The sequence below is a fragment of the Cydia strobilella genome, chromosome 15 (assembly GCF_947568885.1).
Source record: "Cydia strobilella chromosome 15, ilCydStro3.1, whole genome shotgun sequence".
NCBI classification, from domain to species: domain Eukaryota; kingdom Metazoa; phylum Arthropoda; class Insecta; order Lepidoptera; family Tortricidae; genus Cydia; species Cydia strobilella.
The window spans coordinates 17,167,069-17,190,495 of record NC_086055.1 but is presented as its reverse complement, the minus strand read 5'-3'; the positions used below and the strand labels follow the sequence as shown (position 1 = coordinate 17,190,495).

Genomic DNA, 23,427 nt, shown 5'->3' with positions numbered 1-23,427 from the left:
TTTTTAACAAGTATTTTTTAGGGTTCCGTACCTCAAAAGGAAAAAACCGAACCCTTATAGGATCACTCGTGCGTCTGTCTGTCTGTCCGTCTGTCACAGCCTATTTTCTCCGAAACTACTGGACCAATTAAGTTGAAATTTGGTATACATATGTATGTTTGTGACCCAAAGACGGACATGTAACGTAAACAAATGAATTTTAAATACGGGGGGCGTTTTTGGGGGGTAAATGAGAAAATTAAAAAATAAAGTTATTCAAACTATATGGTGTTACATATCAAATGAAAGAGCTCATTGTGAGAATCTCAAATATATTTTTTTTATAATTTTAAGATAAACAGTTTAGAAGTTATTATTATATCTATAATAATCTCTAATCTCTGTAATTGTAAGCGATATGCACTGAGAATACTAAGACTAATATCAAATAAATGTCGAATTAAGATTAAGAGTATAATTTACAAATTAAAATGGCCTCGCCGCGCGCCGTTGCCACGAACCGACATCGTTAGAGTTTCATCGAGTCGAGCCGTAAATAATGTAGCAGGGGATAATTAGAGCATAATGCTCGATCACTAAGCACTCGCATGTTGTACGGGTACCTAATCTGTTTCGCGAAACCGCGCTTCGTTAAAACTTCGCGTTATGTATCCGAGCCTGAAATCTTAATTAGCCCTTGTTATAATACTTCCAGGTACTTACGCTCGCTTCGGCGGCTGCACTAATATTCATAGCCTGGATCATCGCTATGAGATCAAACGAACTGCATAATTTATTGAAGCGATGTTACGTGTATTTAATTACGCGTACAATCAAGTTGAGGCGGTTCTCTTTCTGAAACTTCGAATATTTGTTAGAAAATCCATCTCAAACCACCATGCAGCACCTGAGTTTATATTCTTACAGTCAGCAAGATAAGTTGCTAAGCCGGAGGCAAGCTTTTCAACATGATCCGCACACATCGTATCCCTCTATTATAAAAGTGTATTTATTTAGATCATCTTGCTTGCTTACAGCGATAAGACCGTCTGTTGCTACCTTTATTTACATTGTACTTAAATCAGTTATTAAATTTTTCTTTCAAAATGCAAAATAAAGTTATTTTCTTTCTTTCTTTCTTTCTTTCTTTCGTGCACCACTGTTAGTGCACAGTGTTAACTATTTACTTTACTTTACTTGAACACCTGTTCTGTTGCTGACTGTACAAGTTTCATAAGCTTGAAGATTACAGTGTAGGTACCTTTAACATCTAATCGAACTTATTTTATCAGCCGATCTTATTGTTTGAATTGACAACCATCACAAGCGGCTCGTTGGTCTAGGGGTATGATTTTCGCTTAGGGTGCGAGAGGTCCCGGGTTCAAATCCCGGACGAGCCCAATTTTTTTTTTGCAGAATTTAATTTTGTTCTAATCTAAATTAAAATACTGAAATGATTCTCGGTTGCTCCTGTCTCCAACCTCCAGTTATGTTACTAGTCATGGGGTGAAATATTAATATGAAAGGGCCATCCTAAGATCCATGTTTGCTTCAATTTAATTTTAAAAATAAAATGAAACAACCACGAGCATAACTTGTTTTCCTTGGTGTGGCTATGAGACAACACGGACGATCCCAAACTATACTTTGGCATGATTGATATCACCGAATTTTTTCGTCTAGCTGTTGAAAAAAGGTTCTTGAGTTTATCTATCTTAAGTAGACGCCTCGAGTCCGAACTGGCGTGAACATAATTTGATCTCTGACAATTTACTCACGTCAAGAAAAATAAAAAATTGTCCGGGATTTGAACCCGGGACCTCTCGTACCCTAAGCAAAAATCATACCCCTGACCCCTGAGCTAGACCAACGAGCCGCTTGTTCTGAGCAAATGAATTACAGCAATTAGTTAAATGCTCCATAATCTTTTTCTCGTCGAATTGGCTAAAATTTGCCAATAGATAGATTTTGATCTTGATTTTTTTAAGGCCATTTTTTTGCAATTTTGGGGATGGTCCTACTCCTACTATACAGTAATTTTCTACATATTCATCTCACAAGGATTCCCCAACAAGGATTCAAGGATCCCCGATGGTCTTAAATAAAGAATTTTATTATTATTATTGAAAAGACGCCCTGTACAAATTGTCACGATATTGCAACAGATGCTAGAGCATTGCTTCCTCGACCTTGACCCAGCCGATATTAGCCACGTTAGAAGTTAGAAGCGTCCATCGTGGGTCGTCGGTTGTCGGTCGTCGTCGGCCGTCGTCGGCCGTCATCGGTAATAGCGCTAAGTACGTGAGCGGCACTTCGCTAATTGCGTTAGATACTGGGCGAGTGTGTGCCAATGTGTGAGTGTGACTATTTGCTTTTAGCCTCGAGACTGATTGGGTCTAAATTCTTTTCATTGTCTTGTTTTTGATTGACCACTCTGTCACGCTTATATTTTTGTCTTTTATCAAATAAATAAAAAAAGTTGTTGTATTTTGTATTTGTATACATATATGAGATAGTAAAAAGGATAACATATTTCATGATATTTCCATATGCCCATATGGAAACAACGTAAACTTTGACACATGTAAAATACCGTTACACTGATTTTAGAGCGCTATTCAAATTTTATATTTTGATTTAAATTTTGATATCATTTTGCATCACTGGACCCGCAGTGCATCTCGCGCGCACCATTCCGTTTTATCAAAATGATATCGAAAATGTTTAAAAAAAAATATATTTATTTCAGAACATTCAAAATTCCATACAATATTGTTAGTACCATCGTTATAGCTATGTGTTAGTAAATACATTAAAAATAAAAACAAAACTTTCAACAATAAAATCGAAGTCCAATAAATTTAAATAATGAATATAATAGTAATAATTAATATGTCAGATTCAAAATAATATAGACTAGAATAATAATTAGAATGTCAAAAATTAAAAAATAAGTTTTGTTGTTAAAGTTCGAATGCCGCTGGTGATAGTTGTATCGCCGCGGGCGCCGACGTCACGAAGTCGTAGTACCTCATAACTGCGTGTATGCAATGTAGGGCATCTTGCACTGCGGTCTCCGAATGTAGTGGAAAAATTCGGTTAGCAGATCAACCGGCTCGTTGGTCTAGGGGTATGATTTTCGCTTAGGGTGCGAGAGGTCCCGGGTTCAAATCCCGGACGAGCCCAACATTTTTTTGTACTGTCGTACAATTATTACTATGTCCATATTGTCCATCTATGGAAGTATTAAGTACTGTACTTTGTTGAGCCTACGGGCTGCCAAATAAATACGAGAATTACGATTAGGTATGCAATTATGCATGAAGCAGATTTCAGTGTGATTATCCATCTGTAAGCATGTTTTTTATTGTTTTTGTTCTAGCATCACTCTTAAATTAAATTAAAAAGCTGCCTCTAAAACACAAATTGATTGCTTCAAGACACATTAATAGTTTGTCTATATTAATTAAGCTGAGACAGCATACGAATACGTTTCAAGTTCGAATGAGCAAAGGAAGCGTGTGTGTGTAATTTATGGGCAATTATGACACGGTGTCGTCGTGTCTCCTAATGCAGGGGGCCTTGTTTGTTTGTACACTGTGTGTTGTTATTATATTCGTGTAAATTTGTTTTAGCAATGTATGTATTTATTGCCCATTAGGTACTTACAATCCAAAGAATCATTTAAGTATGTTTGAAGTAAAACTAGGAAAAGCTATTAATTAATAAAATTATTCGAATATTTTTAGAGAGCATTATTATTAGATCACAGTTGCTGATCAGCGAACAACTTCAAGGAGTTAAAAAATTTGTTGTCAGAGAAATTCACCTCACTATAGAGCGGCATGAAGACTTGTGCACGATACAACCGGGGATGTATGGTGTCGATATAGGTGCATCCAGGGGAGCAACACTGTGCAATAGTAAGTAACTAGGTAAGTCTAAGTAGGTAGGTATTAGGTTACCTAATGTTATCGTGTGCTGCACGAGTGCTCCTCCCTGCTCCACAGAGGTTTACTGCGGTGTATTAGAGTAGATGGAATAGAATAGACCTTACAGCTTATGGCGTGTCTAAGCGAGTGAGGTGTTCAAAATCACCCGCACAAGTTCTTGATTTCTTAACGATGAATTTGCTCGGTTTATTTTGAGCAGCCGACTTGAAGCTGAAAACATTTTCGATATAACAACAAAACAATAGAGATTAAAGGTAAATAAAATACGTGCATAACATTCAGAGAAAACCGTTTTAGCAAGAAAAATAAATCCGGATTGTCTCGATTTGACACAATAGAAAAGTGTTTCATCGCGAGATTTCCCTCTTTGCCGCGAAATGATTAAATTGTGAAGCTTATTTATTTACAAAACGTTGAGCACATTATTGTTCTGCCATAATGCCACTCGACTTTATTTCGCAAAGCAGGCGCTTTTTTCAATGTGTGGCCTTAATATGATGTGGTATTAGAATTTTAGTTACCTACAAAACTAGAGAATGATGTTCCCACAGACAAACTTATTGTTGAGTTTTGTGGGACGAAACCGCCTTCCATTCTCGATCAGGTGGCGCCACTACCTTTGGCCTCTTCTCGTATAGATGGAGTTGACGGTTTCGTTTGTTATTTAACAATTTTAAGGCATATCAGTGAAAATTGGTTAGCCGAAAAATCAGTTGATCAGCAAAATACATGTGTAACCACCCTAACCTACCTCCTCTGCTGATCAGCTGATTTTATAAACAAAAAAATATTGGCCATCATTTACTTCCCTTTCATTTTGTCCATAAAAAAATTTACTGCCCATTCACTAAATGGTTGGAGAGGATGTATTCAAGGGCAAAAATTTACAATTGTCGCGCTTCTCGTCTCATACATTTGTGTTCAAGACATGTCATCATACTAAATGCATTAATACCAAATATACCCATATCCGAGATGGCATAAGCGAAAATTGATTTCTAGAAGACTTTATTTATTTTAATGTAATTTTATTCTAATTTAACTTTAATATATTGACTTGTTACTGAAGGCTAAGGCGCCCCCTGGCCATCCCTAAGGTGAACAGTATGGTTCGACCTATACGACTTTAATATATTGATTTTATGTAATATTATAATGTAATATATTATGATCCTAAGCTGATTGAAATAAATGAATTTATTATTATTATATAGACAAAATAACGACTGACTAAGTGTGTCTGGAGCGCACTATTAAGCTCGAACCAAAGAGGATATAATAGGATAGAGCGGTACTGTCATAGTAAATTTTGAAGCCACAGTAAATTCACTGCCATCTATCGACACACGATTAAAACTAAAAAATATATATAAATGATTTTTTTTATTTGCAATATTTGCATTAATTATTTTTATATTATTTTGACTTTCATTGATATACGTTAAAATTGCTAAATAACAAACGAAACCGTCAACGCCATCAGCTATAGGAGAGTAGGCCAAAGGTAGTGGCGCCATCTGATCGAGAATCATATTTTCTTAATTTTCGAGGCACGTTTTTTCCTTAGACTGTATCCATCTATTACGGAGTTATATCTATCTCTGCTCGAACGATGGTATCTTGAACTTAAGATGTATGTTACTGACAAGTCGCAAGTGCTTGATGCTACTCAGGCATAATGAATGTCTTGACTTGACTTATATCAGTGAGATATACTGTAAGTAATAGAAAGATTAAAGATGATTTAAAATTCGAATAAGGCCCGCCGCGGCACGTGGATCGCGTACGAGTATCTTCCCCGTGTAGTGTCGAGTTTCCGCGATCACTCACAATTATACACGTTGGCGTTCAACTTTGTTTCTGTCGGTAATAACACTCGCAAAGAGGCCTCTAATGTAAACAGAACGCCGATCAAATTATGAACAACAACCTGTGTTTGACATACGGTGGCGGTGGATGTATAATCGTTATTTCTTCAGTTAACATTTTCATTGTCTTTTGTGCTGTTTGAGGACTCAATGTGATGTTAAATGCCTTAATTGTTTAAATGAACAATAATTGCATAATTAGAAACTAGTCGCTCTGTGAGCTGCAGACCTCACGAACCCCATGAGTCCGAAATTTTGAAAAAAAAAACCAAAAACTGGATCCAACCTGCTCAATTTCACGAGAATAGGTTTAAAAATGCGACCTGTAGACGAGAGCGTCCGTACATAACAAAATAATTTTAGCCAAAGCTGAAACGGAGATCTTATTTGCTTGTGCTGACAACAACAAGCTTCTGAGTACCTTCGTCTGGATCTAAATAATAAAATTATAACAGAATGTGTTTCTCTGAGATGATACAGAGTTAACGGGGCGGCGGGCGGCAGGTTACTCGGCCGACAAAAAACACCAATAAGTAATAATTAATGATCACCATTATAACTTAATGACTACTATTTGTCGCTGTTGCTAGCATGCTGTGGGTTTTCTGGTAAGGTAACTAAGTACTATAAAAACAGGGTAGACATTTCATTCTAATACTGACTATTACTTACACCTGATAGTTGGCTTTTGTAGTTTGTCAATTAAAATTTGTCGTCATTCCCAAAACACATTTTTAAATGAAATATTTTGTTATTAGTTAACCAATTAATTTTACACGCACACATACACACTTATCGTGTTTGAGCCAGCTAGCTTCGCTAAGCTCGCGAGTTGTGAATTGAATGAGTGCGTGTCGCTTAAACACGAGGAAATTGGCGTTATCAAATGTCTGTTTTGTCTTAGCAACCCTTCCTCTGCTTGTTTTTGTACCATTCTGTTTCGTACTCGGCTATTCACGAATACCGTTGACAATATCGCGAGGTAACCACAATCGACGTACTTAGGGCTAGATTAAAATGGAAGCTTTTTAAACCTACTAGGTCTGAAATAGTGGTGGAGACGCTGGGATAAGAGAAAACTATGTTCATAAAATGGCGAGTTTCGTTGGCAAATTATCATTCGGTCGCGGCTTCGGCAACTAATCGCAAACAGGATCGGAACAGGAATTTCTAAAACTAAGGCATTAAGCTGATTCCGTATTGTGCAGTGATCATGAGCGATTCATCGCACCCACTTATTTGAAGAGTTCACAGGATTTCAGGATTACAAGTACCCGCAAAAGGGTCACGATTACAAGGGCTACACTAGTACTAGCATCAACACACTGAACTGCCCGTCATCGATAGATCTTACATAGGTATTTGCAAAAAAAGGTTTACAAATCGCAATCTAACAATGCTTTTTTTTGGGCGTTGATAATATAATATGATACCTACAGACTACTTTGTTAGGCTGTCTGTGGTGCAGACACCAATACAGCCCAGAATAGCGGGGCCTTTTTGTCGGTGGCGAAACAACATACGGCCCATCTCTTTGAAGTGACTCATTTTTTTGTTCTTGGTGATTTTTTTCCATCACGCTAACTAGGTAAGGTTTTGGTGAGAGGCTGCTTTTTCAAATACTTAATTTCCATGTGAATTATTTCTGGCACTTGCTGTTGATTAGGTACATGTCATCTTTATACTTACGTCATTAAAAGTGGAACTAACAGCAGTGTGTCAACTATTGGGCATTAGTGTGTCGGGCACTGGGACATTTACCTTATAGCTACTGCCAAAACTAAGTAGTAAGTAACTTAAGTAACAATGCTCTTTACAAATATTTAACTCCGAAGAATTAAGCTTCTTTTGGGTAGTGCACGCAGCAGTGCACATTGAATATTTATCTGTATTATTTAACTGGATCAGGGATGTTGCGGATGCCGATTTTTTGACATCTGCGGATGCGGATGCGGATGTCGAAATTAGGCACATAAAAAACGTCAAATATTACACATTAGTAATTTTTATTTAAAAAAAACGAAACTTAGTTTTTGAATAACCCTACATTATTATCGCAAATAGCCTTCCGTGTCCCCCGTCTCACCGCTAAAGTCCTACGTCCTCGACGCCGCGGTCTCTTCGCTGTCCCACCAGCCCGAACTCGCACGCTTGCTAACTCTCCCCTTCACCAAGCGCAGACGCTACTTAACGATATCTTGGACAGCGATGACCAACTTGATATGTTTTTAACAACCGAGACCAAGTTCCTAGCTGCATCCTGTCGATATATTGAAAGTATCGTTACCACTAGCTCCATCACTTAGCATTAAGTTGATAGTATAATATTGCTTTTTTCGATTTGACATTTTTATTCATTTAAATTTAATATTGAGTTATTTGACATTGGCTATTATTTAAAATTCTACAGTTGACATTTAATTTAATTTATTAATTCGTTTTAATTGTTTTTTCTTAAAAATAATTATGTAACAAATGTAATGTGTGTTTTGTATATGACATTTATTCCGGTTTGAATTAATGAAATCTTATTTACTTAAGTTAAGTTGCAATTTGTATGTCTATCTTTTTGTTTTTAGCAATTAATGCATGTTGCCATTAAGTATTAATTGTAATGCCAATTAGCACGTAATGTTTAGCTGTTAGTGCTTATTGAATGAAAAATAAATAAATGAAACTAAATAAATAAATAGGTGCCCCACAATCGCATTACTATAGTAAAGTCCAAATAAAACAAACTTTTCACTTCTTGTCGCTGTCCGTCATAGGCTAAAGTGCTCGATCAACGAATCACAAAAACGAAACGAGATTCCTATTGGCTAATGACGAAATTACCTAGCACTTACGCCGCGCCGCCGCTAAGAAATTCCTGTACCTACCTTTTCCACATCCGCATCCGCATTAAGCTCCGCATCGATTTTATGCGGATGCGGATGCGGAGGTTGAAAATAATGCGAAAGTTCCGCGGTTGCGGATGCGAATATTCGCAACATCTCTGCCACAGAATAAGTAATAGTATTATACTATGTAGCGACGATAATATTCACGGCAAAACGTAAGTAAGCAAATTGGCGGATATAACGAAAATAAGGTTGATTATAGATATGTGTGTGCGTACTGATGAAACTGTTTAATGTACTCGTTCTTCTAAAAAATAATTGTATGCAGTTTTAAAATAATTTCTAGCATCTTTAATAATCGTAACAACTTAATAAAACAAAAATGTATTTTTGGGCTCGTCCGGGATTTGAACCCGGGACCTCTCGCACCCTAAGCGAAAATCATACCCCTAGACCAACGAGCCAGCTGAGGTAGTGTTCGAATTAAACGAACACTTTGCATCGCATTCACTATCGCCATCTTTCGTCATAACTCATAAGTGAAAGGTGATATACATATTTAAGCAAAAAGACTTCCGAGTTATGCAATATTAAACCCTGTTGTGGTGAACATTAGAGGCACCTTAAATTAGGTATGGAGCATTATCAATAGAAACGTATGTTTATTATTATTATTAATTAATGCCGCTATTATAAAAGAACCATAAAATTATTTATATAATCAAGGGCTAAATATTGATTATAGTGATATATTATCAAGGTGTATTATTGTGGATTATGAATATTGTGGGCGTTATAGGTACACTCAGTAGCAATAAAAACCGGCCAAGTGCGAGTCGGACTCGCCCACGAAGGGTTCCGTACCATTCATCCAATTTAATTCATAGCTGCGTTTAACTCTATGCGCTTACCTATTTGTAAATACATAAACATAATACATACTTGGATATTTCGTGATACTAATTAAACATCTATTATCTATGACATTTAGAATTTGTAACTGTAATCATGACAAGTAAGTAGATAAAAAATAAAAAATTGTATGCTTGTTATAGGTTCAGTTATACCACTTATGCCCATAAATTACTTTCTTTTGTCAAACATCAAACTTAAACCTAAATTTGAAGTTGAGTGTCACGTCTTGGTCATGTCAAATATATAAACAGATTTTAATCTTTTATTTTCACTGTGAATATATTTGCTTCTGGTTCGCAACGTCCAGACCTGGTACCAGCATGATGGTGCACTGCTTTGTACTGGCTGTTCAAGTGCAAATCGATTACGTGAAGAGTTTGAAAATCCGTGGATTGTCTGATGTGCAGAGAACTTGTGGCCCCCGGCCCCCCCGATTACCCGATCTAACATTACGTGATTTTTTATTTAGGAGGTGGTAAAGCAATTTGTTTTAAAAAAAGAGTCAAGAACTCATGAGGAAATTTAATAAAATCAATCGTATTCGGCAAAACCCTTTACATTTCACATGACATTATGAGTCTTCTGTTTGTATCGTTCTTGTCATTGATAATGATAAGATGGTTAACAAATATAAAAGCACCTTGACCAACTCAAGCAAATCTTGTCGTAAATAAGAACAAAATAACTATACTCATCCTTTTCTTTTGGGTGCTAGTACTAGTGTAATACAAAGATAGTATGATTCTCTCTATGTTTGAAATGAGACAGTCCTTTGACAAACTATACGACAAACGAGGTTATACAAAATAATTAAATTGTGTTTTTTTTGACTGACAGTAAATGTTGCTGGATTTCAATAAATCAGGTACCATTGTATTATTTATAATCTAACAATTGTGTGGTACATTTCTTTGCCTTACGTTTGGTTACATACTGTATAAACTGGCACTAAACGCTAATCACTGCACAACATACACAACGTGTAAACATGGGGCCTGTTTCACTTATCCCGTTATTCCTAAGTTTTATACTGGTCCACGGCCAGTGCCGGGCACTCGGACGTCTACCTACCAACAAAGTTTATTGTAATGGTATTCATTATTGAAACATTATGAAAGTAAAGGAAGGGACAGTATTACCATAAGCAATAACAGTTCATTGGAGGAAACGGGTCCGGGAGTCGAACTCGTACCCCACGGCACATTGACCTAGTTCCGTGTTTACGTGCAGGCGACATCAACAAAGCCGTTTGGGCTACTTCCATTCATGACTACTTACTAGTCGTAATGTGTGCAAGTCCAAAGGAATAACTAGGTAATAGGGTTGCCATATAAAAAATGGAAAACCCCGGACCCTAAATATCGTGACATTTCTGGACAGTAGTTTCACCTAAACTATATCCCTTATTCCAAAATCACTAGCTCCATAAAGGATGACTCACGTTAGACCGGGGCGGGCCGGAGCGATCCGACACAGGGGCTATCAGGAGCGCCACCGTCGCCGGGGCGTTCCGGGGCCGGGGCGTCAGGGCCACCCGACACTAGTTGTATATCCGAGCAACGGACTGTTTATGACAAATGTCACAAATAATTGTTTGCTGATAGTGATAACTAGGAGAAAAAATGGAAAGGCCGAATAAAATTAAAATCTTGTCCCTTGCTGCCGTAATGGCAGATGAAGAGGCTGCTGCGGGCGGCTCCTTAAGCAGCTTTGGACCTACGACGACAAATTTTTTGATTATTTTCATATGACCCAAGGCTCTTTCGAAGCCATTCACGACAGGATTAAACACCGTTTGGTGAAACAAATAACTAGATTTCAGGAACCAATAACCAGCAAACATCGTCTGGCTCTCTGTTTAAGGTAAGATATACAATGCGTGTATTGTGTATAACAAATAAGTATAATAATGTGCCGAAGCATATATAAAGCTATTGAGAAGGAAGGAGATGACCGGTTCGCCATACAAATATAGTCCCCATATAGTTCGCACCTGGCCGGTTTTTTTAATATAGGAGGCAAACGAGCAGAGCCCATGAACCGAGGTCGTATCATAGGATTGGTAGATACATTAAATATTATTATGTACAAAGAAACAGCGCTATGTTAAGTAGAAGTTATTTTTTAGGGTTCCGTTCCCTCAAAAGGAAAAAACGGAACCCTTATAGGATCACTCGTGCGTCTGTCTGTCTGTCTATCCGTCTGTCACAGCCTATTTTCTCCGAAACTACTGAACCGATTAAGCAGGATATATTTGAGCCCCAAATTAAAATTTTCGTTCGTCACTATGGACCAGATATACCTATAGAAAAACTGTTTTTTTTTTTCTTATTATTACAAGTATTCTCACGGAGCCCCAACAGAGGCTTTGCGGAGCCCTAGGGGTCCGCGGAGCACACTTTGAGAATGGCTGATATAGACAACCAGATAGCCAAAATAATGTTACAGGTGCCCTCTAGTAGTATTAGGTATTGTGATAGGTACAATGAATGGTATAATAAACATTTTTTTTTTCATATATGTACCATGGACATTCCTCGATGGCATCAAGTTGCAACCGAAAAGCGATGATCACATGGCAAATAAAATCCTGAAGACCGTAGCAGCCACGTCTAAGCAGGATATATTCAATAAATGTTTATTCTTTGTTGTTTGATATATAACTAGTAGTTCGCCCCGGACCGGACTGAGAACTCGCGGTTTGAACAACAAGAAAACCTTTAACAATTATATATCCCTTACAGCACAGGCTAATACGATCGTGCGTTCAACTTTAAAAAAATATAGTTTTAAAAATAATCAAGTTTGCCGCGTCAATACGGAACCGATCGATCGTGCGTTCGATTATTATTCACTTTAAACACTCGCGGAGCCAGTGTGGAGGTCAGTCGCCGGCGAGGTGAGCGTTGAGCATGGACGTGTACCTGACGGACGGCCGGACCAAAAGTAGGTATTTACGAAATTATTTTGTTTGTGTATTTTAAGTTTGTTGCGTTGTTTTTTAATTAAAGTAAACGTTCTACTTTTGTATAGTGTACATGAATTAGTCCTATACTTATATTTTAGGTATTTTTTCGTGCCGAAAGTTATAACGCACGATTGTGCGTGTCAGGACGGAAGTGAAAAATGTAAATTGTATTACTAAGAATGGTTTTGTTTTGTTTAGGGCTTTTAACATCTGATTTGGTGGCTGAAATCATCGGCGACGGAAATGTATCGGACTTCGATGAGTCTGACCTTGAAAACCGTGTACGCAACAACACAGAAGCCGATAATTGCAGTACTAGCTCTAACGATAGTGACCCTGAACCCGACTTTGCAGCTCCTCTGTCATTTCATCGTAGTCGGTCACCTACCCACACACCGGTTAAAGAAACAACTAGAAGAAGCCGTTCCGTCGAAAATGAGATGTTTACTAGGACCAGCCCACCACCTACCACCACTGTTTGATGATACTATACAATCTCCTCGTTGCTGTCGTCTTGAAGGTTGCAGTTCTAGATCTAAAATTTATTGCAATAAATGTAATGTTTACTTGTGCTTATCCAGGGCTAATAATTGCTTTTACAACTATCACAAAGTTGCTTAAAATGTCCACATTGTCAAAAGATCTCAAAACTTTTCTAAGTATAGTTGATAATGCTAGTAGTTATGTTTTGAATTAATTATTAAGAATTTAAAATATTTAAAAATGTCAAGACCGACTAACGATCTCGATTAGTTAGTAACTTATTTGTTTTTTTATTTGTAATGAGAAGCTCTATTATTTTTATTGTTCATGTCATGACTTGTAATGTCGAATTTGACAAATTATAGCGTTCATTAGGCAGTTTTAAGTTAATTATTGAGTGATGTGAAGTTTTTTTTAAAGTTTTTTCATGCCAAAAATGTACCAAGTCAACAAACTGATAAATAAACGTTTAATTACCCATTTATATTGTATTATTTACTAAAAACTACCGTAAGGTTACCTACCTAAAAAATAAAATCTTTACTAGGGGTCGTGACGGAATGAAACGATCGTGCGGGTGGGTTTTGACAATGTCGGGAGAGGGGAGGATTTTTTTTTGTATTTTTTTGTCTTTCTAGAGGGCTTAAATGCACCGAAAAATTCGTTTTTAAATAATAAATCCAAAAATAAATTCTTCGTGCTGTAAGGGATATGTTTGCCGTAATGTAACCGCTGCAGCTTTACGGCTTGAGGGTTCTGGCCCCAAATTCACCAGGATCCCTAGAGGATCAGGCTAGGGGATTCGTGTCATGCTACTCATGCTCCACAGCAGAACCACCTTAGCTTTAATGAATATATGGGAAATATCTATATAATGTCTAGTCTGTTCGGAAAGAGAAGAGTTGTGGAATGTATTGGGACCTATACATTCCACGACTCTTCTCTTTCCGCACAGACTCTTTACAATTCTAGACTAAAAAATATCTATATTTATCACTAGTTTCGTTGTACGCTTTCTTGTTTCAGCTGTAGAGCATACTCCCTGGCAGAATTGTAGTTAAATATTGTTACACACGCAGTATGGTTTCATACTTCACAGTCAGGGCTATAACCGCGAACCACTTCATTTGTTCATCTATTTGCCTCTCTATCGATCTTATATATATTTGTGCGGAGGAGAGGCACATAGATGAAATTTTTATTTTGGATGTCTGGCGGCTCCCCTAAGGAAATTACGCGTTCCACGTCTTAGTCATTAATATTAAATAAGAACAATAAAATGTACGAAGAGTACTATTGTATTATTTCAGTAGTTAGTGCCTTTGGGTAATTTTAGACAGAAAATAGGCAAAACTCTGCATAGGTAGAGGGAGTCACTAGCACATTCACAGGGCCTACCGCGTAACCGGCGTAACACGACAATCGAAATTTCGGTCTGCCTGTATATCATTCTTGCATATTCGATCGACAGAGAGGCAGATAACAAAATTTCGATTATTGCGTTTCGCGGTAGGCCATCTGTTAACAAATTACCTTGTGGTGTACAATACACGCAGCTAGCAATAAATATCCCTTTATGAGTAATACAATGAAATAATATGATGTTTGTACTCTTTGCAGGCAGGCATTTTAATAGGAAGTATTACTGCAATGTTCTGCCGCCAGAGTGCAGAACTAACTCTTAAAGTAACTTATACATACTAGGCCTTAAACAGTTTTTTGACAAGTTTTCACTGACATTATACATCAAGTCCTATTGCGATTCCTATAAGAGGAAAGAGAAAATAGTGCCATGCTTTGTCCCTATCACCGACTGGGTAGCATCATATATAGGAGGCGATGGCGAAATACCGAATTTATAAGAGTGAAAGAGAAAAAATCCTATGCTGCCAAATTTTATATGAATATTCTTTCTTTTACCCCCGGTCGCTCGGTAGCGCGTTTATAACTACTTGTATATTATACTATGTCTATGATCAAGGCGGTTTGTTTCTCAGGTCTGTTTACAAGTGGCCTACCGCGAACCGCGAAAATCTAAATTTCTTTATCTGCCTCTCTATCGATTGAATAGGCAAGAGTGATAGAGAGGCAGAAACCGATTTTTTTATTGTGCTAGTGAAGCTCGCTACGCAAAGTTTTGTGTAATATTCCCTATTAACCTACATGCTCATTATTGAATTATTTTTACAAGCAGTAACATCAATAGGCATCTCATTTAATATAATCCGACTAAATTACATTTCAGCAACACCTCCATATTTCACAAAATAAATCAAGACATTATCTAACCTATATAATTTTGACGTATACATCCGAGTCGCCCGTGTTGCGACTTAGCTTTCATGTAGCAACACCTAACATGGAAAAGTAAATAATAAAGACTGCATGAATCTTAACGGATGACAGCGTTGTTTGGAAAATATTTATAGGTAATATATTATTTATGAATTAGTTTTCGTTGTAAATGTAAGGTATTTTAAATAGGAATTTTCCCTTATTTTAAATATTTATTACGTAAGAGTCAAATTAATACTTAGCTAAATCGCTTGTAACAAATCTTACGTAACGACATGTATACTTATTATATAATTTATTTCATTGTCTGTAATATGATATTCCAACTAGGTATAGGTATATGTTTGAAACGGCAGTCTTAACTTCTTAAAACTCTGCTTCTTGGGAACATTTTTTATTTCAATGCAATTAAGTCAAAAAATGAACGGAACTATTAAAATTGGCAAAAAAATTCTTAGGCAACTGGCTGTCTGGCGCTATCAACTATCTGAAGTAAAATGTAGAGTCAGTGTGACTAAAATAGATGTACTAATCTTTAATTGCTTTTCATAAAACCGGCAATATATAGCATTGTGTAATAGCTTTATTTATGGTAATGTGCTTTTTTAAAGAGATTGACAGTCATTGTTGATTAACTTCTCTTTGCGCCAAGTAACATAAACCGACCAAGTAACGAATTAGCTAAACCATCATATTTAAGAAACAAATTTATGACGTTTTGCAACCTTCTTATTTTGGCAAATATATTCCGACACACCCGGGCATGCATATTGCGAAGGGTGGTATTCCATCTGTCCAATCTTGGTCAAACGTGTATTTGCGTTTCACATTTTGCTTAATGAGAGAGTGAGACGCAATGCACATTGGACACTGATCTTGAACAGTGGAATACCACCCCAAGAGAAGAATCGAGTCTCTGGCTTGTCAGGAGGCCCCGGGATGTCATGAACATAAACCGACCAAGTAACGAATTAGCTAAACCATCATATTTAAGAAACAAATTTATGACGTTTTGCAACCTTTTTATTTTGGCAAATATATTCCGACACACCCGGGCATGCATATTGCGAAGGGTGGTATTCCATCTGTCCAATCTTGGTCCAACGTGTATTTGCGTTTCACATTTTGCTTAATGAGAGAATGAGACGCAATGCACATTGGACACAGATCTTCAACAAGTGGAATACCACCCCAAGAGCAATGGCTTGTCAGGAGGCCCCGGGATGTCAGGCCTTTGCACATAGCATGACCGGCCCGGGCCCGTACCGTGCCCGCACCGTCGCACTCCCGAGCCCCGGTCATGACGTAATGCTTTCCATAGAAAACAACGCGCCGGAAGCTCCGGCCCGGTCACGCCCCGGTCTAACGTGAGTCATCCTTAACTCTTCAACATTTGCTGTAGCTACAGAAAAATCTCAGAGGTTACGGACGGTTTCGGTAGGTTTCAGCATAAAAGTCACGTTTCGGCCGAAGATTCGGTTTCGGTAAAAAAAACTGCTGAACCTTTCGGTCGTGCCGAAAACATTGTACCGACTATAAAAAATACAGCGCAATATGAAGGAATAAAACAGCTAATAAAAACGGGGAACAATTAAACGAGAATCTAATAACCAAGTGTAACACTAAGCCCTTAATTGAAAGGCTTTGTAAAAACGAGTAAGCAATCAAAACGACAATTATTTCTGCAAAAACAAAAGGAAATTGTGCCTGGGGCAATTAGTCGGCGTTTTGCCTTACAGCAATAATCGTGGACGTATCGTAAAAAGTTCTACTGTTTTTGTTGGCTTTGATGCTTATTGATAGTTATGATAAACAAGGGCGCGCGGTATGAGAATATGATACACAGACCATGGATTGACCTAGATGTTGCAAGTACTTTTAATAATAGCCCAAAAAGGATAAGATCACACACATATGAAAGATCCTTATTGTATGTCGTTTGTTCTCTGGAGTAATTTCCTAAAACGGGGAATCTTACCGGGAATGTTCCCTGTAACGGTCCAGCACTGCGAACACCCGGGAACTAATAAAAGAAGAATGCGGCAAACGGCGGAAGTTTGTTTTTGCCAACTTTCTCTTTGGCCCAGTTGCGAAGGTCGCGGGTTCGACTCCTGGTTCCTGGTTCCTGGCGCACGCACGCTGTGCTGATATAATCGACTTTCCCTCAACTCCGGAAGTCGCAGCTTTTTCAAACTTTGTGAATACATACTTAGTAGGGTTTAGAAATTGTTTCACGGGGTAAATTCGGTTATATAATAGTTTCATTTGTTACCAATTCTATAAAAGTATGGGAATGGGTGATGAATGATGTTTTTTCTGTAGGTGACGTGGCTTCCAACCACCGTGGCGACCTGACATAGACCGACTGGATATTTGGAACGACCATTTAAATTCAAAATTGGACAAGACAAAAATCAGACCGTTCACGACAGACAGCCGAACGATCTAGACAGACCGTTCAGTAGGTATGTGTGCATGTGCAAGACATATCCCTACCCTACTAATACTATTATTGCGAAAGTAACTGTCTATCTGTTCCCTCTTCACGCTTCAATAGCTGCAGCGTTTTAAGTAAAGTTTGGTACGGATTTTACTTTTTTAACGAACTTACAAAAGAAGAGTACTAAAAAAACCGTCAAGTTATGTTCCATATAGGGATAAGTTCGCCTTTGTACCTCTATATTTTTTTTTATACCACGACGGTGGCAAACAAGCATACGGCCCGCCTGATGGTAAGCAGTCACCGTAGCCTATGGACGCCTGCAACACCAGAGATATTACATGCGCGTTGCCGACCCTTTAAAAACCTGTACACTCCTTTTTTGAAGAACCCCATACTGTAGCCCCTCGGGAAAACCTCGGCAGGGAGCTCATTCCACAGCCAAAGCGTACGCGGGAGGAAATTCCTCTTAAACCGCACAGTACGCGACCATTTAGGTGCTAGGGTGTGAGGTTGAACGCCCTGCCGATGGCGATCGGTGCGGTGATAGAAAGCGGCCGTTGGCATCATGTCAAACAATTCTTCAGAGCACAGCCCATTGTACAGGCGGTAGAACACACACAAGGAGGCAAAGTCTCTCTTTAGACTTAAAGGTTCATGTAAACCTGTGTTGTGTAGGTACCATCGGCCACACTGTTAACTGTCCACCGGTAGACCTTATTACAAAAGGCATAAGGTCCACCGATGGACAGTTAAGAGGGTTGCTGTTGTACACTCAGCAATACTAATAATACTATTCGCTTAGCACCTGTGCATATAAACTTCTATTATTCTAACGGAGGGGAGCGTAGACATGTTTTTTGAAATTTTGGGAATGTATATATATATTTATGCCCTTGACTTGACTGTTCCTAATTTGGTGTTCATCTCGATAACATACGGATACGTTTAAATATATAGGTACCGTAACAGAAGTAAAAATGTAAAAACCCGCTGAATAGCACTCCTATTAGTGAGTCGCATGGTGTCACATGTATGGCGCACCATTCATCTTAATTCATCATGATTCGTGCTCCACGCGCTCATTAAAGCCTGGATATATATTCAGGTTTATAGAAACACGATACTATGAATCTCAGCGCGTCTCGCTCGCACTCGTGAGAGGAATGCATTAAGATTAATATGATGATGTCTCCTACGTATCCCTATTGAGAACCACGAGCTGTAACGCCGGAACGCCCCATGAAAGAGAATCACTAGTGTACAGTTCGTTAGCGATTTTAGTTCTGTTACAGAACAATTAAGGCCTGACATATATTTTTGCGCGCTGCGTTGAGTAAGATTTTGCAGGTGAGTGTACTTCCGCAGAACTCATGAAGGGATGCTATAATGTCATTATCTAAAGAGAATATTTCCGGCGCCATTAATCTACATTAGGTCGCGGGCAGCTTTTTGTCGCGCACCGCGGGGTCATGACTCACGACGAAGGGTCGCGGGTCCAGGGTTGATCTGCTAATGTTACACTTCGAAATTTAAAATAGATGTCATGTAACAAAGAACAAGCAAAAGTAACAAAAAAAAATACCTACATAAAACATAAAACTATGGTTTGGTTACTAAAAAAAATAAAGTAAAAAATGTACCGTACGTCACCCGTGTCATAAAAACGGATGGTTTTATAGCGCAGTAAACTTACGCCAGCACTTTACAGTGAACAAACACACCTAACGTTACGTGCTAAAATAATGTCGGGTAAAAAGTAAAACCTCCGGTAGCCAACACTAATTCTTAACCGTCATTCTCAGCTTTTGCGGCTGACGTAAAGCCCATTCCAGAGTGTGTAGTCGATTTCGCTGATTAGCGAACTAGACTCCACACTCGCGTTCGGGGCTTCGCGCACGAGTGTGGAGGGAGCTTTATAATTTCATCTTTTATTAGTTTCTAGAGATAACCGAATTTTGTTAGACGTTTACTTAGTCCAAAAAAAAACTTATGCCAACGAAAAGAAATGTCTACTTACTGTTCTGACAGCCATGTATTTTCATTTTCAAAATTAATGTTTTTTAAAGACTAAGATCGTTTTATCTCTTTGTTTAATTTAGTAAAATGTGCTTACAACCACGTAAATGTATGTATGGACCGCCATATTTAGAGAATTTCCGAAACATGAAAGCGAAATAAAACTGGTGATACCATAGAGGCTCGGATTTCAGTGTTGGTTACTCTAACATATACTAATCTACCTATGCTCACAACAACAAAAATGCTAGACGAATTTTTTGAAGTCGCTAAAATTGTAAGGAATATTTTTGCACGCCAAGAAATAATATTTCCTTAAAGGCCCATTCGACATTGATTAATGTCTGTTAAAGTGCGACTTCATACATTTTTATGGCTCGTCCTTAACACTAGGTAACCAATGATGTGTAAACAGGCCCTAATAAAAATAACCGACTTCACAAAACAATTTAGGTATTTTATGGTCTTCACTCGAGTATTAACTCGCATTTTTTGCATTAGCAAAAATACACCAATAATTAACTACATATCTACACACACAATCTGTATTCTGTACTACTATAACATTTGTTAAAATACCAATTTATAAAAAAAAAAAAAATCAAGCCATCGAAAATAACAATAAAAAATCTCAACAAGTTGAATATAAACTCTTTTTGACGTCTCCAGGTGGCAATTTTATTCTGTAGATTGCTTCACAAGTTGCCAAGTTTAGCACCCAAGTTGCAACACTGTCGGTTTTCCGCAAACATTCCGCGTAAGTAACGGGTTCGTGAAAGGGCACTTTTCAGCGCCGTTCCGAACGTTATTCGCAATAAGTGGCTGGTCGTTTGTTCAACGATAATGGCCGCCGTTGGGGCTCCGCAGCCTGCCTCCTTCATCAGCAAAACATATTCAGAGTTACGTTACCGACCAGGGCCTATTTGTACCGAAAAGTTGCTACCTTTTGTTTTGGTAACTTTTGTGATCAGTGACGATGTTTAGGACGAAAAGTTAAGTTTTGCAAATTGACATGACGTTGACGACTGTGTCATCGTCAGCGTCAACGCAACAGTACATCAGTACATCCGAATGTCACCTTAATGACCTGCCGTCTTACAAATTCTGTTGCAATGTGGTTATAGAAAGTGACAAGGCCTTATGGTTAATTTAAATAACTTATTTATAAGGCCTCGTTACTTTCTGTTGTAGAATTACGTTACTCTGTATTCTAAGACATTTGAATGCTAGTTTTTCTTCTTAGAGTATAGGGAGATTTTTAAATACATACTTAAAATTAAATTACATACTTAATTTGATATTTTGGCAGATGTTTAATTTTAATTGTTATAACTCCAAAATATCGACGTTGCCTATTCCTATTATTGCCTGTACAGCCTACAGCCGGTCTTTCAATAATCCCTCATTAACCCCCCCCTTTTCCCTCTCTCTTCACTTGTACTTCTTTGTTTATTTAGCACAGAATCATTCGCGCGTTAAACCGCGAAACACATAATAAACGCTTGCGGATTCGACTTTAGATGTTAAAATAGGTCACTGTTAACGGCGGGACGTGGAGCGGATAATGCTATGTAAAACCGAGTGATTGTGAGCGAAACACTATACGTACACGAGAGTTATTATGATCGTGTGCCGAGAATGAGTGAATAAAAATTCAGGTGAAAGAGTGTAAAGGCAATTCAACTCATAGATCAAGGTATCATAATCCAGCGAAGCGAGTTGTCTCAAAATCTAAATGAGCGCTCAGCTGCTGCTGTTGCCAAGATACCGCGGCATGATTTGAGTATAGTCCGAATCCACTTGAGAGCTTATCTGCTTACGAATGACAGTGTTGTCTTTTGTTAAACCTAACTTTTAATTACCTGTGCAAAATGAAATGCATACATAACATAAGAAATCATATACAAATAACAACTTTACCGTCTTATGAAAGGATCAATTCAAATATTCTCATCTATGGGCAGGGGCACCCCAATACCAGCTTCTCCCTCTGGACCGCATCCAGCGAAGAGCGCCTCTAATTGTCGACTGCCAGCGTATTTCGGAACGGCTTGACTCCTTGGCGCTGCGTAGAGATGTGGCCTCGCTCTGCATTTTCTATCGCGTGTATAACGGGGAGTGCTCCGAGGAATTGTTCGGATTAATCCCTGCAGCTTCTTTTCGCCATCGCCCTACGCGACAACATTACCATCCTCACCACTTAGATGGTCGGCAGTTCTCAACTGTGCGTTTCTCTAGAAACTTCCTGCCTCGCACAGCTAAACTGTGGAATGAACTGTCGCCTGCGGTATTTCCGGACCGATATGACCTTCAAACCTTCAAGAAAAGAGCGTATTCCCATCTTAAAGGCCGGCAACGCACTTACAACCCCTCTGGTGTTGCGGGTGTCCATGGGTCGCTTACCATCAGGTGATCCGTCTGCTCGTTTGCCTCCTATTTCATAAAAAAAAAAAAAATAGGCTCTAATATAAGTACGATCTTCGAGTAAAGCGTAACTCATGCCGCTGCTCCGGACACTGGAAGGTGAAAAACGGCTTCTAACAGCAACTTCGGGCAGCGGCAGAAAATGACTATTAGGAATAGGAAGACGTTTTGGTATTGGGTGCCCTTGTCCCTGTCCGGCAGTGACGGTGCGTCGTAAAACGATTTTCCAAGAGTTTATAGAACAAAGTGCAAAAAAATTCTCAAGATTAAACCGGTGGGGATCGAAGTTCTAAAGAGTCTTCGCCATTCTGATAATTATTTGAAAACGGTCTTCGCCATTCTGTTCTGCTCACAGTTCTGCCCACAGCAGAAAAATGTAAACGGGATCTAAAGCGAGGTTTAGACTAGCAAGAACTTGCATACAGTTTACGTTACATTGCCGACCCGACTACTAAGGTAAACTGCATTCAAAAGTTGTTCAGATACCGCAATGTAACGTAAATTGCATGCAAGTTCCTGCTAGTCTTAACCTCGCTTAAGGATCAGGTTAGATTGGATGGTTTGAGAACTCGAGTCGTCGAGACAGTTGTAATAGGAAGCTGTTACTACGGTTTGGGGCAATCAGCGGCTATTCGGCGGCGTCGAAGCGCGGCCACCGCACCGCCGCCGCCGCCGTCGAGCGGCAATTGTTATCGACAACGGACTAAAGCACCGCTAAATTCCACATGTCACGCTGTAAAAATTCCGAAAACGTACAAAAAATTTGACATGGGAAGAGTGGTATGAAAAAGCCACATTAAGCCACTGGCATCATTTTGGAATTTCTACTTAAACGAAACCAGTGTCATCATAAAAAGTAAAATCGGCAGTCATATTGTAAACATGCTGATTGACTTCCTTTGAATTTAATATCACACAAACACCAAGTTTATTGACAATCATAATGCCTTTTGTTTCAGTCTTTCTATAACGGTTGAACATCAAACAAATACCTTCTGCCGTGATAACTGAAATCATCAAAGCGAATTGAATCGGTAAATGTGGAGCTGTAAATACTCCAGAGCGAGACAAGAAGGCTAATTCGAACGTACACTGATATCAGAATGATATCTAAATAATGTTGTCATTTAGTTGTCGTGCGTCTCGTGCATGAATAAGCGAAATGCACGACAGCTAAATTACATCCTTAAAATATCATTTTGATGTCAGTGCAGGTTAGAATTGGCCTGAAGGAGCCAAGCGG

At 38.5% G+C, this 23,427-nt stretch overlaps 3 non-coding genes across 3 annotated transcripts; 2 read left to right on the top strand and 1 right to left on the bottom strand.

Annotated features, from left to right (window-relative positions):
• The first annotated feature begins 1,307 nt into the window (after window positions 1-1,307).
• Window positions 1,308-1,379, top strand: Trnap-agg (transfer RNA proline (anticodon AGG)). Its single transcript has one exon. It is a non-coding gene; the product is annotated as a tRNA-Pro (tRNA).
• A 1,713-nt stretch (window positions 1,380-3,092) lies between these two features.
• Trnap-agg (transfer RNA proline (anticodon AGG)) lies at window positions 3,093-3,164 on the top strand. The gene has a single exon. It is a non-coding gene; the product is annotated as a tRNA-Pro (tRNA).
• A 5,868-nt stretch (window positions 3,165-9,032) lies between these two features.
• Window positions 9,033-9,104, bottom strand: Trnap-agg (transfer RNA proline (anticodon AGG)). The gene has a single exon. It is a non-coding gene; the product is annotated as a tRNA-Pro (tRNA).
• Window positions 9,105-23,427: the final 14,323 nt, after the last annotated feature.